The sequence below is a fragment of the Gossypium arboreum genome, chromosome 1, assembly GCF_025698485.1.
Source record: "Gossypium arboreum isolate Shixiya-1 chromosome 1, ASM2569848v2, whole genome shotgun sequence".
In the NCBI taxonomy this organism is placed as follows: Eukaryota; Viridiplantae; Streptophyta; class Magnoliopsida; order Malvales; family Malvaceae; genus Gossypium; species Gossypium arboreum.
The window spans coordinates 36,222,344-36,239,724 of record NC_069070.1 but is presented as its reverse complement, the minus strand read 5'-3'; positions in this window follow the sequence as shown (position 1 = coordinate 36,239,724).

Below are 17,381 nucleotides of genomic sequence, written 5' to 3'. Positions count from 1 at the left end.
AAAATAGGGGAGACTTTTAATAATAAACTGTACTTATTGGATGGACCAAAAATTCTTAAGATTTTATGGTGGAAAGATATATGAGTCTAGTTTCTAGGAAAATTTACAGATCTTAATTTGGAGTTCCATAACTCCAGATATAAATGATTTAGTGATTGTGACTCAAGAAAGCAGCTTAACCAGAACATGTGTAAATGTACAATTGGGTTAGTTTTACTATGGAAAGCATGTTAGTAAATTGCTTATTATTATTTCATGTGAGCTTACTAAGCGTAAAACTTACCCCCTCCTTTCCATTTCTTTTAGTGTTGTCAGGTTAGCTCAGGGTGGGAGATCGTCGGAGGCAGCATCACACTATCAAGCCAACACCTTGACAGTATAAACACATATGAAAATGTGATCTTTCTCGTTCTATATGTCGATGATATTCTACTCATTAGAAATTATGTGGAGATATTGTCATTGGTTAAAATATCCTAGGTCTTGTTGGAGAGGCTTATTCACTTATATACAAGGATATTAAAATAGTTAAGGCTTAAATCATTGGGTGTATTATGAAAATTGTTTAGTAGATTCCTTCCTTGAGCAAGGCTCTACAAAGATAAAATTATTATCTTGATGTCTAAATAATTTCGATTTCCATCTTTACTTTATGATATATTATACATTGCTTCGAAGTTTTGCTCAAACAAGTGTTAGAATACGAATTTCAACATCAAATTAATCAATAATTTTTTATTGTAAAATATTTTATATGTTCATTTTTAAAAAATTCATGTAGAATTATCAAGTGAGTGGCATGTATAGGGACCTACTTTTATAACATGTGTTATTATAATTTGGCCAAATATATTGGTCTTTAGTGAGCTAATGATTCTGACTTATAAATCTAGCTATTTATGTTATGTTTGATATTGATGATGTGCATATGCTTGTTTGCCATGCATGGTTGGTAATATGTTATGTGTTCTTGTGAATATTTAAGTCTGTTAATGCCTCGAACCCTGTCTCGACATTGGATATGGGTGAGGGGTGTTACAAAGTGAAAGTGATCCGTGAAAGTTCGAAAGCAGCGCCAGATTATCAGAAATCTTATGCGGACTTGAAACGTAAAGATATAAAGTTTTAGATCGGAGACAAAGTCTTCTTGAAAGTCTCACCGTGGAAGAAAATGCTCAGATTCGGTCGTAAAGGCAAATAAAATCCGAGGTTTATTGGGCCATATGAGGTTATAGAGCGTATAGGGCCAGTTGCTTATAGACTATTGTTGTCACCTGAGTTAGAAAAGATCCACAATGTATTCCATGTTTCGATGCTTCGGAGGTATCGATTTGATCCTTCACATGTGATTAGTCCGTCTAAGATTGAAATTCAGCCTAATATGACCTACGAAGAAGAGTCGATTCACATTTTGACTCATGAGGTTAAAGAGTTGCGTAATAAGAAGATTCCATTAGTTAAAATATTGTGGCATAAGCATGGAATTGAGGAAGCAACATGGGAGTGTAACATCCTGAATTTGGGGCCTAGAAGAGTTGGGTTTTGAGTCTTGGATTCGAATAGAAGAAAACTTGAATAATTAGGAAGTTTTAAATATTATCGTTTCAGAAAAAAAATTATTTTATTAAATTACCACTAGAAAATTTTTACTGTATTTATTATTACGGATACTTTAAATTTTTATGAAATTTTAATTAGTATTATTATTATTAGAAAAATATTCTCGTATGTATGTTTGAAAATTTTATGAAAATTATTATTATTTATTGTATTATTGATATTTGAAATTTTTATTATTAGATATATTTATAAAATTATTATTATTATCGGAAAGGAAAAAAATATTAGTTGTAATGCCTTGATTTTCGGATTTTTTTGGGTTTTGTGATTTTTAGTAAATCTTGAAATTTTCATGTTCTAAATATTGGAATTATGTTTAAATGTGTTAGTAGACCTTTAGAAGGCCCAAGACTAAGCTAAACACGGTAAAATATCAAGGTGGGATTTTTAAGTGAATAGGAGATTTGGTTAAGTGGGCTTTTAAGAAGAATTATGTAAGTTATGACACAAATGAGCCTTTGGTAAAGTGGCTAAGTGACACCACTAGGGAGCTATGAAGGTAGCGTGTAAGTGTTGGGGAAGACACAGGTTCGATTCCTTTGTTGGCAAATAGATGCATTTATTTTTTAGTGCGGGAGGGTAAGTGTTGGAGTTCGTGGATTACGCTAGAGGAGAGTTGGATCGGTTTAACTGCTTGGATTAAGGAGTGATAAGGGAGAGATTTAAGGGATTGGGATGAGGCTAGGAGTTAGCTGAATGGGGGAATTGAAGAGGAAAATCGGTAGGGGATTATGAGGTAGTATTTCACACTTAGGGTATTGTTGGTGCCGTTTTCTTACCTTTTACACCTTAGGATTGTTCTTTTCTCTCTTTTCCTCTCTAGCAAAACTACCACCTCCCTACTCTTCTTCCTCTATCTTTTCTTCTTCAAACTATTCATCATACCTACTATTCATCAACACTTTTTCCGAATCCATAAAAGCGAAAACCCGTGATCACTTTGCTTGTGCCGATTTCTTCAAAGCCGTGTTCTCCTATGTTCTTTTGCTTTTATTAATTTACAAATTATCTTTTCTTAATCTCGGATTCCCGACCGCAATTCTACTTCAAGGTTGTAGCCCGCATTATCATCTCCTTCATCACACAAAAGTCGAAAAACCATAGAATTGGGGGCTTATAGCGAAACTTGAACTCCGGAGTCGAGTTTTTACCATCGTTTGAAAGATAAATCTGCACTGTTATTGTGGAGATCAAAAAGGAGTAAGGGTAAGTGTTCATCATCTCGGATCTGGTTATATTTTACAAAGTTAGGAAAAGCCAAGTCCCTAAAATATAGAGGTTGTCGAATTGGGCATGTGGCTCTAAAGGTTTTAATCGACGTTTTACATCAATGATTCTTGTCTTCTTAAGTGTTGGATTGAAAGCGTGAATCATTGGAGCAATCGGATTCGGAGCTAGCTATCGATTTTGGCAAAAGGTAAGATTTCAAAGGCTTGTAGGGACATGGTTCGATCATGGGTGAGTTAAGTTTTGGAGTTTAGTGATTATGGTTTGTAAATAAGCACTGTGCTAATCAATTGTAGGATATCGGAAGAGATCTCAGTAGCAGTCGTCGCAAATCAGGTGTGTACCGAACACCCTTCTTTAGTTCAATTCGGCAAAAGCCGAAATGCCGAAATTCCGGCATTTCATGGTCATGTGGGTATGCGAATGCTCTCAAGTCATAGAGTAATTGTTAGATCTGGCACCGCAAGGTGGTAAGCATGTTCGCGTGACGTTTTAGTGTATTTCGGAAAAAGGGGCTCGATGGGCCAAAACTGGGCCCAATGGGCTTACGGACCAATATGGGTAAGAGATGGGCAAATTAGCCTATTAGGTAGATGGTGGAATCAAATTGCGTAAAACGATAAAATTATGAATTAGCTTGTGCGAGAGCGTGAGATCACGAAATTACCCCTAAAGAGCAAAATTACCGATATACCCCTAGGGTTTTAAATTGGTGAATCGCTTGATTGATTACTCTGTATTTTGCATGATATGCATTTATTAATATCTGTTGCATGGGATTGGGGTATTAATGGAGGAAATCTCAAAGTGGTTCATCCACGATCGGAGGCTTTGCCTCAACCGACCGAATTTGAGTAGCGTTCTTTGCAATTGTGGTGTGTGTATGGGGTGGGTTGAGATATTCCCACATGGTGTGTAGGGTTGGTGCAGGCGAGTGTAGCGGTTGGTGGGTTGAGTAGTCTCCCGGATGGGCTTGCATTCATTATTACCGTTGTTACTCATATTCTTGAATCGGGCCTATGGGCCACACTTGTTATGTAAAAAGGGCTAAGGCCTTGCTATCTGTATTCGAAAGGGCTTGACCTCGTGTACTATTATCTGAATAGGGCTCGGCCCAATGGGCTCGAGCTGAATTGGGCTTTGGATGGGTTTCAGATACACCGAGTTTTCCCAAACTCACCCCTTCCTCTTCCATCCTTGCGGTGAGCCCTAGAATTGGTGGACTTGGAGTGGCGGGATTCAGAGTGGCCATGAAGATTGATTGCCGATTTTAAATAAGTTTAGCATTTATTTTGGATTATTTTTATTATGCTTAAAGTTGTAATAAGGTCGCTCTTTTAATTACTTATATTTTGGGGATTATTAAACTGGCTAGCACTAGGGTTCGTTTATAAAATCTACTTGTTTTAAAAGATCACGATGACGCATAAAGTTTCATAAAATAAATGTTTTCCAAGAAAGATAAATATTTTAAGCAAACGATTTGCAACCTTAATCATTTTCTTAAGATGGTCATAATCAAACGGTTTTCTCAAAATTATACAAGATGTTAGAGTGTGGCAATGGCGGTGTGCATGTCTAGGATTGGATCCGAAGAGAGCTTGGTACTTAAGCGATCAACGGACTCACCTCCTCTTTTTCGAGGTTTCCTACCGGTGTACACTTCCATTCACTTTAACCTACTTTTAAAAGTGTCTTTACAACACCAACTCAGCTTTTCCAAACTAAGTAATCTGGAATGTTTTGAACGCATCAATGTGGCGCATCGATCCGGTCATAACGTCCGGCCGGGTTTGGGGTGTTACATTTAGTGGTATCGAGCCTAGGTTGCAACAACTCTATATGTGGATCGGTCTGAAAATCTTTTCAAAAACTTGGGCCTAAGAAGGGTATTTTGGAAATGGTAAGATTTTCAAGATGTTCAAGTTTTTCTATTTGTTAAGCGGGTTAAATCAATAGTTTTAAAATAAAAGTATCTTCAAAGCAAATATTTTTCGGAAAGCATGGGGTTTTATGGATGATCGGAAGTGGCACTGAATCCACGCACCAAGTCTGTAAGTATTTCATTCCTTATATTACACTTGTATTAAGATATTATTGTAGATAGAACTGAGACCATATCATGACATTATAACTAGGGCAACCCTAAAACTCTAGAATCTGAGGACCGTAGTTAGGCTATGATTACGTGAAAATAGAAACTTGAAAATACTATCTCTGCATAAGACATGTGAATAAATAGTAAAATATTTGAGACCTTTGTAGATTATTTGATATGTGTACTAGTAATGTAGAGCATTGATATGGATTCTGCGGGTAAGCAAAGTCTGCCAACTTTGGGTAGCGGTAACTCAGAGCTTGGTACTGAGGCACTGGCCGAGTTAGTAAGGAAAGTGGTAGAGGAAGTATTGGATACAAAGATTAAGGAAATTAGGGAAGCGCTTAAAGCAGGGTGCTTGGAGTGTAAGAAAAGGAAGGATTCTAGTTCTCAGAAAACCAAGCCTCGTTCCGTGAAACATGTTAAGGCACGACCAAACTATCCAATCTGCAAAGATCGCAGCGGACGTCATTCGGTGAATGCCATAGGAAGACAGGAGCATGTCGTAGATGTGGGTCCAAGGAGCATCGAGCTCGGGATTGCCAAGTTTGTTTTATTTAAATATATGTTACGAGTTGTATGCGTGCACGATAAACGTTTCTTTATTTGGTAATTAGATGTTCGGGTCGTACTAAGAATTATTTTTAATCGAGTCTGCAGTGAAAGCATAGTGGTTTGACTTGAGTAATACGGTTAGTTGATAGTTTGAAATTTCGAGGACGAAATTTTTTAAGGAGGTAGAGTTGTAACATCCTGAATTTGGGGCCTAGAAGAGTTGGGTTTTGAGTCTTGGATTGAATAGAAGAAAACCCGAATAATTAGGAAGTTTTAAATATTATCGTTTGAAAAAAATTATTTTATTAAATTACCACTAGAAAATTTTTACTGTATTTATTATTACGGATATTTTAAATTTTTATGAAATTTTAATTAGTATTATTATTATTAGAAAAATATTACTGTATGTATGTTTGAAAATTTTTATGAAAATTATTATTATTTACTGTATTATTGATATTTGAAATTTTTATTATTAGATATATTTATAAAATTATTATTATTATCGGAAAGGAAAAAAATATTAGTTGTAATGCCTTGATTTTCGGGATTTTTTTTTGGGTTTTGTGATTTTTAGTAAATCTTGAAATTTTCATGTTCTAAATATTGGAATTATGTTTAAATGTGTTAGTAGACCTTTAGAAGGCCCAAGACTAAGCTAAACACGGTAAAATATCAAGGTGGGATTTTTAAGTGAATAGGAGATTTGGTTAAGTGGGCTTTTAAGAAGAACTGCGTAAGTTATGACACAAATGAGCCTTTGGTAAAGTGGCTAAGTGACGCCACTAGGGAGCTATGAAGGTAGCGTGTAAGTGTTGGGGAAGACACAGGTTCGATTCCTTTGTTGGCAAATAGATGCATTTATTTTTTAGTGCGGGAGGGTAAGTGTTGGAGTTCGTGGATTACGCTAGAGGAGAGTTGGATCGGTTTAACTGCTTGGATTAAGGAGTGATAAGGGAGAGATTTAAGGATTGGGATGAGGCTAGGAGTTAGCCGAATGGGGAATTGAAGAGGAAAATCGGCGGGGATTATGAGGTAGTATTTCACACTTAGGGTATTGTTGGTGCCGCTTTTCTTACCTTTTACACCTTAGGATTGTTCTTTTCTCTTTTTCCTCTCTAGCCAAACTACCACCTCCCTATTCTTCTTCCTCTATCTTTTCTTCTTCAAACTATTCATCATACCTACTATTCATCAACACTTTTGCGAATCCATAAAAGCCGAAAACCCGTGATCACCGCTTGTGCCGATTTTTTCAAAGCCGTGTTCTCCTATGTTCTTTTGCTTTTATTAATTTACAAATTATCTTTTCTTAATCCTCGATTCTGACCGCAATTCTACTTCAAGGTTGTAGCCCGCATTATCATCTCCTTCATCACACAAAAGTCGAAAAACCATAGAATTGGGGCTTATAGCGAAACTTGAACTCCGGAGTCGAGTTTTTACCATCGTTTGAAAGATAAATCTGCACTGATTGCGTGGAGATCAAAAAGGAGTAAGGGTAAGTGTTCATCATCTCGATCTGGTTATATTTTACAAAGTTAGGAAAAGCAAGTCCCTAAAATATAGAGAGGTTGTCGAATTGGGCATGTGGCTCTAAAGGTTTTTAATCGACGTTTTCATCAATGATTCTTGTCTTCTTAAGTGTTGGATTGAAAGCGTGAATCATTGGAGCAATCGGATTCGAGCTAGCTATCGATTTTGGCAAAAGGTAAGATTTCAAAGGCTTGTAGGGACATGGTTCGATCATGGGTGAGTTAAGTTTTGGAGTTTAGTGATTATGGTTTGTAAATAAGCACTTTGTGCTAATCAATTGTAGGATATCGGAAGAGATCTCAATGAGCGATCGTCGCAAATCGGTGTGTACCGAACACCCTTCTTTAGTTCAATTAAAAAGCGAAATGCCAAATTCCGGCATTTCATGGTCATGTGGGTATGCGAATGCTCTCAAGTCATAGAGTAATTGTTAGATCTGGCACCGCAAGGTGGTAAGCATGTTCACGTGACGTTTTAGTGTATTTCGGAAAAAGGGGCTCGATGGGCCAAAACTGGGCCCAATGGGCTTACGGACCAATATGGGTAAGAGATGGGCAAATTAGCCTATTAGGTAGATGGTGGAATCAAATTGCGTAAAACTGATAAAAATTACTGAATTAGCTTGTGCAGTAGCGTAGATCACGAAATTACCCCTAAAGAGCAAAATTACCGATATACCCCTAGGGTTTTAAATTGGTGAATCGCTTGATTGATTACTCTTCGTATTTTGCATGATATGCATTTATTAATATCTGTTGCATGGGATTGGGGTATTAATGGAGGAAGTCTTGAAAGTGGTTCATCCACGTCTTGGAGCTTTGCCTCAACCGACCGAATTTGAGTAGCGTTCTTTTAACTGTGGTGTGTAGGGTGGGTGGGTTGAGATATTCCCACATGGTGTGTAGGGTTGGTACAGGCGGTGTAGCGGTTGGTGGGTTGAGTAGTCTCCCGGATGGGCTTGCATTCATTATTACCGTTGTTACTCATATTCTCGAATCGGGCCTATGGGCCACATTGTTATGTAAAAGGGGCTAAGGCCTTGCTCTCAGATTCGAAAGGGCTTGACCTCATGTGTACTATTATCTGAATAGGGCTCAGCCCAATGGGCTGGAGCTGAATTGGGCTTTGGATGGGTTTCAGATACACCGAGTTTTCCCAAACTCACCCCTTCCTCTTCCATCCTTGCGTGAGCCCTAGAATTGGTAGACTTGGAGTCAAGGGATTCAGAGTGGCCATGAAGATTGATTGCCGATTTTAAATAAGTTTAGCATTTATTTTGGATTATTTTATTATGCTTAAAGTTGTAATAAGGTCGCTCTTTTTAATTACTTATATTTTGGGGATTATTAAACTGCTAGCACTAGGGTTCGTTTTATAAAATCTACTTGTTTTAAAAAGATCACGATGACGCATAAAGTTTCCATAAAATAAATGTTTTCCAAGAAAGATAAATATTTTAAGCAAACGATTTGCAACCTTAATCATTTTCTTAAGATGGTCATAATCAAACGGTTTTCTCAAAATTATACAAGATGTTAGAGTGTGGCAATGGCGGTGTGCATGTCTAGGATTGGATCCAAGAGAGCTTGGTACTTAGCAGTCAACGGACTCACCTCCTCTTTTTCCGGTTTCCTACCGGTGCACACTTCCATTCACTTTAACCTACTTTTAAAAGTGTCTTTTATAACACCAACTCAGCTTTTCCAAACTAAGTAATACGGAATGTTTTGAACGCATCAATGTGGCGCATCAGATCCAGTCATAACGTCCAAGCCGGGTTTGGGGTGTTACAGGGAGCCTGAGGATACAATGAGAAAACATTATCCGAATCTATTCATCGGTAAGATTTTCGGGAACGAAAATCCGTAAGGGGGAGAGTTGTAATAGCCTGATTTAGACCCTAATCGGAATTGTGGTTTTAAGACCATGAATTCGAGTCAGAAAAATATTTAAAAATTATTTTTTGCTTTTATTTTGTGTGAATTTATATCTGTGAAATTTTCGTGATTTAATTTTGTCGTTTAGGTGTCCGATTAAATAATAGGACTTAATCGTGTATATTGAAAAAGTGGGTAGTTTATTTTGTAAAGGGATTATTTGTTAATGGATTTCTAAATGGGAGTATTTAAGATGAAATTAGCCCATTATATATGATGTTGGATGGTAATGGAGTTAGGTTATATGATATTATTATTATTTCATTAAGGGTAGTTAGGTAAATTAGTAATAAATTTAATATATGTTAATATATCATAAAAAAATAAGTTATCATCACATTTCTTTCTTCATTCTTGCACCGAATATAAACAAAAGAAACAAAGAAAGAGCAAGGGTTAGGTTCGGCCATCTTGCAAGCTAAATTCAAGGTTCGTTCTTTGTCGGTTTTTGATAATTTCTACGTTTTTGAGATCGTTGCTTCGAGTACTACAAAACCCAAGCTTTAATTTTTGATTTTGATGAATATTTTGAGTAGTGCCAATGTTGATAGCTTGTGATTTTTGTTGTTTGATGATGAAAAATGAAAGATATGTTTTAGATTAACATATTTTGTATTGGAGTTTTTGATGATTTTGAGTAATTAGGACTTAATTGAAAAAATAATAATTTGAGGAACAAAAATCTAAAATTGATAAAATATATGGACTTGTATGAGCATGGGTACTATTCGGCCTAACATGGGTGTTGTGAAATTTTGTGTATTTTGTGTTTTGTGCAATAGGGACTAAATTGTAAAAAATTGTAAATGTTAAGGGTAAAATGGTAATTTTCCTATTTATGTGTTTTTGGACTAAATTGAATGAAAATATGTTTGAATGAGCTTAATTTGAATATGTTTAGATCAAGAACCAAAGAAATCAGATTTGTATCAGGGAAAAACGAAAGTTGTCGACTAGCTACCCGATTCCATTTTTGTATCGTCTGAGGTAAGTTTATAAGCAAATAGACGGGTTTACTGATAGTTTAATGTTATAATTACAAGCTGTTATGAAATATTAAGATTAAATTATGCTATAGCCGAATGTGTTTGAATATGGTTACCACACTTTCGAGTTCAATTCGACCGAGGTACGACGTCCGAAAGCCCCGTATGAACCTTAAGAATAGTTAGGATACATATGTTATGACATAGGTTTCCGATATATGTGTGCGAGTAAGTCCATGGCATCAATTTGTGATTTCGATATGTGTTTATGAGTAAGACTGTAACACCCCTTACCCGTATCCTAGGCCGGGCTAAGGTACGAGGCGTTACCAGAAAAACATACAAACATTAAACTAAAATACGAGCCATAAAATTTTATTCATATTTCAAAGCGTTCATTCTCTTACACATAGTCCCTTATTTGAGTCTACGGAGCCCAAAACATACTTTAGAAAGGGTTTGGGACTAAACCGAGAACTTATGAAAATCTTGGAAATTTCATGCTTTAAGGCTCCACACGCCCGTGTCCCAAAGTCGTGTTCCATACACGGCTGAGACACATGGTCGTGTCTCTGCCTATGTGGAATATACTTAGGCTATTTTCCAAGCTTTGGTCAACCTTGATCTCTTACACACTTATACAAAATCAAAAGCATATATGGTATTCATTTAATGATTAAACATCCTCAATTAAACCACAAACATAGCATTTGTATGTCATCATACATGTGTCCCTCATACTCATTTTACCTTGTTTATTATAGTATCACTTATACATTTATACCAAGATTATCATCTTACCAAATATCTTCAGCTTAATCATCAAGCATTCATATTTAAAGCTAGATCATATCTTTATAAAATACCACGATTCAGATGCGCATAATAACATGTTTGCCTGAAACATTTCAATCCAATTCCATACCCAACAAGCATTACATTAAGACTAGTCATATATATATATATATATATATATATATATATACATGTCATGATACATAACATTCTCTTTTGTTTTCTTATAAACACATATCATTTATTTCATTATATCAATATTTCATATACCATAGTTTCCATGTATTCCACATATATTTATTTTCCTCCTCCTCCTCTCCATTCCACATCCTTAATGTATATAGCATTCTTGTAAGTACAATTTCACAATTTACTAATAAATGTTCACATCAAACTGTCCACACGAGTCATAGTCACTTAATTATATATAATTCGAGCTACAGAGATCCAAATTAAGATCCGTAAATTTCCACTGAAACTAGACTCACATATCGTTCCACCATAAAATTTTCATAATTTTTGGTTTAGCCAATTAGTACAGTTTATTCATTAAAATTTCCCCTATTTCACTTTTTGACAGTTCTGACCTCTCTTCACTAAAAATAATTATCTCACAAGATGAAACTCGAGATAATGTTCTTGTTGATTTATATTGAAAATAGACTCATTATGTATTTTAAAAATATAATTTTGAGCCTATAATTATTTGTCTCCAAATTTTTGTGATTTTCCAAATTCAGAACAGGGGATCACGTAATCATTCTGAATCAGTCTCACGAAAACATAAATATGTCAAAATATAGAACTCCTTTGCTTTCTATGTTTCTTTTATATGAAAATAGACTCATTAATATTTAATTTGATATCTCATTCAGTCTCTGATTCAATGTATACTATTTGTGGGGATTTTTCAAAATCACGTCACTGCTACTGTCCAAAACAGTTTTATTGCTAATTCACTCTTTCACACTTTCTTTGTATTAACCTCATTTTAACATACATATCACAAATCATTTTCACCACATTTCATACATCAAAAGTATAGGCCCATGATCACAAGGTCACCATAAAATCATCCTCATGTATAACTTACTTGTTTATAACCTTACCACATCCTGGTCACTTAATGAACACATCATTCACATAACCATCATTCACATAACCAAGTTCCTGCACATATTCATCACAAAACTCACAAAGCAATACATAGAGAGTCTCCCGTTGAACACTTGGGATCAATCCTCGATACTTGGTGGTTTCAGCACATAGCTCCATCCATCATATAGTTCGGCTCTCTTGTACACATGGTGAACACTTAGTACCACCCATGTGACCTAGCCAGTTTATCTCGTAGCTCTCTTGTCTACATGGTGTCTTTCACTTGGAACCACGCATACGACCTAGCTACATATATCCCGTAGCTCTCTTGTCTACATGGTGTACACATAGTATCACCCATGCGACCCAGTTACATCATAATGTCTTGTAGCTCTCTTGTACACATGATGTGCACTCAGCACTATACATGTGACCTAGCTACATACCATCTCTATCATCCAATCTTTCCAAGGTTCAACCAGATTTCTCTCTTTTCCAACAATTTCACCAATCAAGTAATTATCCACAAACATATTTCCAATATTTTTATAAAATATCATAATACAAGTAATAGTGATGTATTACTTACATATAAACTTACATCTCATTTAATATCAACGCAATAACATTAAATTACACATTGTCTTATTAAAAATCATATGAACTTACAATTTCCCATAATATCCATAATCATAGAAATCACATTTATGTATGATAATTCAATGCACTTCATGTACCATAGACATATTTTAAATCAATTCATAAACTTGGCACCATAATCATTTAATTTAACATAATTCAATTAATTCACTAAATTTAACTTTCAAATATAAATTACAGATTATTGTTGTATTATTATCATACCAACTTACATACTTTCAACACCTCGGAGATCATAGTAAATATATCAATTTTACGTTGAAACATGCACAAATTAATGCTTATTATACATATGAACTTACCTTGATATTAAAACGGCCATTTTACCAACTTTCCCAATTTTCGATTTTTCTCTCATTCTAGGTTCAAATCTCATTTTCCGGGATCTAAAACATCATATTTTACTTATTTAATTAATGTACTATTCAAAACAGTCCTTAACTCAAACTTTGGAAAAATTACAATTTTGCCCCTAAACTTTTGCATATTTACACTTTTGTCCCTAGGCTCGGGAATTAAAATTGATCCCTTATATTTATGTTTTATGACATGATGATCACTTTTCCCTTCTATGGCAACATCAAATTCTCACTCTAACATATACTTATGACTATTAGGTATTTTTACCGATTAAGCCCTTTTGCTCGTTTTCACTTAAAACCGAGTAGCACAAGTTGTCTAACATAATTTAAAACCTCATATTGTATCATAAAACACCAGAATACACAAATTTTACCTATGGGTATTTTTCAAAATATGAACCCTAGTTGAATTATTGCTAGCATAAGCTAAATCAAGTTACCGGGACTCCAAAAACGTAAAGAACATGAAAAACGGGGTTAGAACGGACTTAAAATTGAGCTTGGGAAGCTTGAAAACCCTAGCCATGGAGTCTCCCTTGGTATACACGTCCATGGTGAAGAAGATGAACAAAATTGGCTTTTAATTTTGTATTTTAATTCATTTTACTCCTAAATGACCAAAATACCCTTACTACTAAACATTCCAAAAAATTCCATCCATGTCCAATTTTTGTCCATAACTTAGAAATTGGTCAAATTTCTATTTAAGACCTCCTAATTAATATTTCAAATCAATTTCATACTAGAAACTTCTAGAATGCATGTAACATCCTGATTTTCGGGTTTTTCGCGATTCCTGATATTTTAAGTAAATTTCTAAAATTTGGTAGGTGATGATGGAATTCATAATTTGGGTGTGTAAATGGGCTTATGGAAGGCCCATGAGTTGGCCAAAACCCGTGGAATTTTTAAATTTTGGACTTAGGAGTTAGGGGTTACGGCTAGGTGCCCTTATATTAAGTTGTGGGTAAAGTGTATCACAAAAAGAGCTTTGGTAGAGTGGCAAGGGTGACGCCACTAAGCTTCTAAAAGGTGGCGTGTGGGCATAGAGGAAGACACAGGTTCGATTCCTGTGTTGGCAAATAAGAGTATTTATTTTTGTGGGGTGAAGGGTAAGTGTTGGAACTTAAGTGGATTCTGAAGAGGAGAGTTTGATCAAGTCAAATGCATAAATTAAGGAGGGATAAGGAGAGATTTTAGGGATGTGATAGGAGATAGAGTTGGCGAATAAGGGAGATTGGAGAGGGATTTTCGGCAAAGGGCATTAGGTTAGTAATTTTGGCATTAGGGTCTTAGTTGTGCCGATTTCTTCTTTGGTGTGTAGCCTTTTTCTCTCTTTTCTTTTCCAGCCGAATCTACCTCCCTCCTATTCATTTTTCTTCCTTTTTTCTTTCTTTCAAATCAGCCCACTATTTCCTTTCATTCACCATTGTTTTCCCTTATCTCTATTTTTGCCGAAGTGCCGCAAAAAGCCGAATCAGTGAAGATAGGGGGTGCCGATTCTTTGTGACCAGCAACCTTTTTCTTCCTTCTTAATGGTTGGCGTTCGATTCTCTTACCTTTTAGACATCCGGATTCAAGAGGAGAAAGACTGTGGTAAGTGTTCAAACTCTAAACGATTCCTAGTGTAGCTTTGGCCAAAAGCCGAAACTCCAAGTTTAGGGAGATGGCCGAATATGGGCATAGACTCTATGGGGTCTTCTTTTAATATTTTTGGTTTATTTATTGAAGGAGCAGCAAGGTGTAGTGTCGGTTTGGAGTAGCTTGGATCACGGAGTAGCTAGGCCTAGTCATCAATCGCGACAAAGGTAAGGTGCCTAAGGCCATTATGGATGGTGGCGAATGTGTAAGTGTTAATATTGGAAAGTTCTTGATTTGGTTCAATTATTGCGAGCTGATCTATTTAACAATTGATTATAGGAGAAATCGCATAGGAGATCTCGTCAAGGAATATCGCAAATCGGTGTGTAACGAACCCTTTCATAGCTTAAAGCGATAAAATGTTTGAAAAGTAGAAATGCCAAATTCGCATTTCGAGGACTTATGAGCAATGAACGCTCACTAGTTAGTTAGAATCGATGAGGCGGTGATCGAGAACGATGGAAACAGTAAGAATGTGATTTTTGGCGTTCTTGGTAAGTTGGGCCTCGAGGGGTCAAGTGGGGCCCATTGGGCTTTTGGGCCCATTTGGGTAAAATTGGTAGAAAACGAAATCGTTATATGGCATGATAAGACCGTTAAAACCGTTATGGAATATAGGCTAAATGGGCCTAGATGACGAAATTGGCTAAGTAGGGCCCATTAGGGGTTTGAGGCCCAATAACTCGATTTCACTAAAAATGGGCCAGAATCACTGTTTGCACCCAAGGATTGTTAGTAATCGTTAATGAACATGGAAACCCTAATTTTTGGTAAAATTACGAGATTACTCTTATAATATGAAAATGACCGTTTTGCCCCTAGGTAAAAATGACCATTATACCCCTAGGGTTTATGTATGATTTTAATACATGGGATTTTGATAAATATGGTATGTATGATATACACATGAAATGTATGCTATGCACATGATATGTATGATATGCACATGAGGTAATCATAAATGCATTGGGTTGGGTTTTATATGGATGGAGGAAGTGAAAAGGGCTTATGCCCCGATTATCAAAAGGGCTTATGCCCCGATTATCAAAAGGGCTTATGCCCGATTATAAAAGGGCTTATGCCCCGATTATTGAAAAGGCTTTTGCCGAGTTATTAAAAGAGGCTAGGCCTCCATTATATGATAAAGCACTATCTTTGCCGATGGAGAGAGTATGGCGGGGTGGGTGAGTTAATCCCACATGGTGTGTTGGTTGGCACGGTGGAGAGTAGCGGATGGTGGGTTGAGTAGTCTCCCAAATGGGTTGCATTCTTTCATTGAAATTATATGTGATATTGAAATGGGCCTAAGGGCCATACTGTTTCTGATAAAGGCTTGCCCAATAATATGAAATATGAAAAGGCTTGACCCGGTGTTATGGAATATGAAACATGAAAAGGGCTATGGCCCAAGATATGTTGAGATTGGATTTGGGCTTAGACCCAATAGGTCATTATTGTTTTGGGCTCTGAAAGGGGCTTGTTGCACACTGAGTTTCCAAACTCACCCCCCTTTCCTTAACCTTGCAGGTGAGCCTTGATGTGGGGACTTGGGCCGGAGAGGATTCAGAGTGGCCACGGTGATCATCTTTGGGCTTTTAAATAAGTGTTGGTTTTCATTTAATTTCCTTTAATTATTATTTATTTTGGGTTGTAATAAGGCCAATTTTAACTTTCCTTTTATTTCTTTTCGGAATTATTTTAATTTTAATAACTTTAAAAATTGGTTAATAATTATTCAAATGGGCTAGACTTAGGACGTGTTTTCAAAATGATACTTGTTTTCAAAATATCTCAACACCACGATTAATCGATTTATCAAAGACGTCCACTTAAACAAATTTAAACTCGATATAACAAAGTGTGGCTATGGTTGTGGGCATGTCTAGGATTGGATCCAATTAAAGAGCTTGGTACTTAGCGACCTTCATGGCTCACCTCCTCTCTCGGATACCTACACGGTGCCCGGCTTCCATACACTTTGTTAACTCAAAAAATGTATGGTTTTAAAACACTAAAACGGAACGTGGGTTTTCAACTCCAATGTGGCACGTCAGATTCGGCCATAACGTCTGGACCGGGTTTGGGGTGTTATAATGCAAGTTTTGCAACTTATTCAATTTAGTCCCTAACTTCGAATTAAGCACTTTATGCATAGAATTTCTTCACGAAATTTTCACACAATCATGCAATCATATCATAGACCTAAAAATAATCATAAAATAATTATTTATATCTCAGATTTTATGGTCCCGAAACCTCTGTTCCAACTAGACCCAATTTTAGGCTATTACAAAGACCCTGTCTGGGGCAGTGGCATCGATATGTGGCTACATGTAAGACCACATCTGGGATGTTCGCATTTTACGAATCATATGATTATCCGAGTGTACTATCTAATTTCGAATGGTTCATCAGGAAAAGGTAAATTGTGATCTGATGTGTTAAATGAACAAAAGAAGTGATAGGTATGAATTAGATTGCTAGTTATCAATGATAAGGTTTGTCTATGACTTGTTTGATAATATAAGTTATATATGATATAAAGCATGAATTTCCATGTTTTAAATTAAGTGTATTTGGCTTGAACAAGTGGTGTGGATATTGTGAAAATGATCCTTGGATATACATTAATATGTAATCATGTATATAATAGGCTATGGTTATACTTTGTGTATGTGATGTTTTAAATGAATTCTTGAGCTTATATAAATATGTATACTTGTGAAGTGGATTATATATTAATAATTTAACTTAGGAATTCAATTGATATTTGGCTAATATGTTCATGGGAGCATTCGGCCAAGGTAGCTTTGCACATGGAAATGTAGTATTTTATCAATTTCTATATGTTACTGAGCTATTT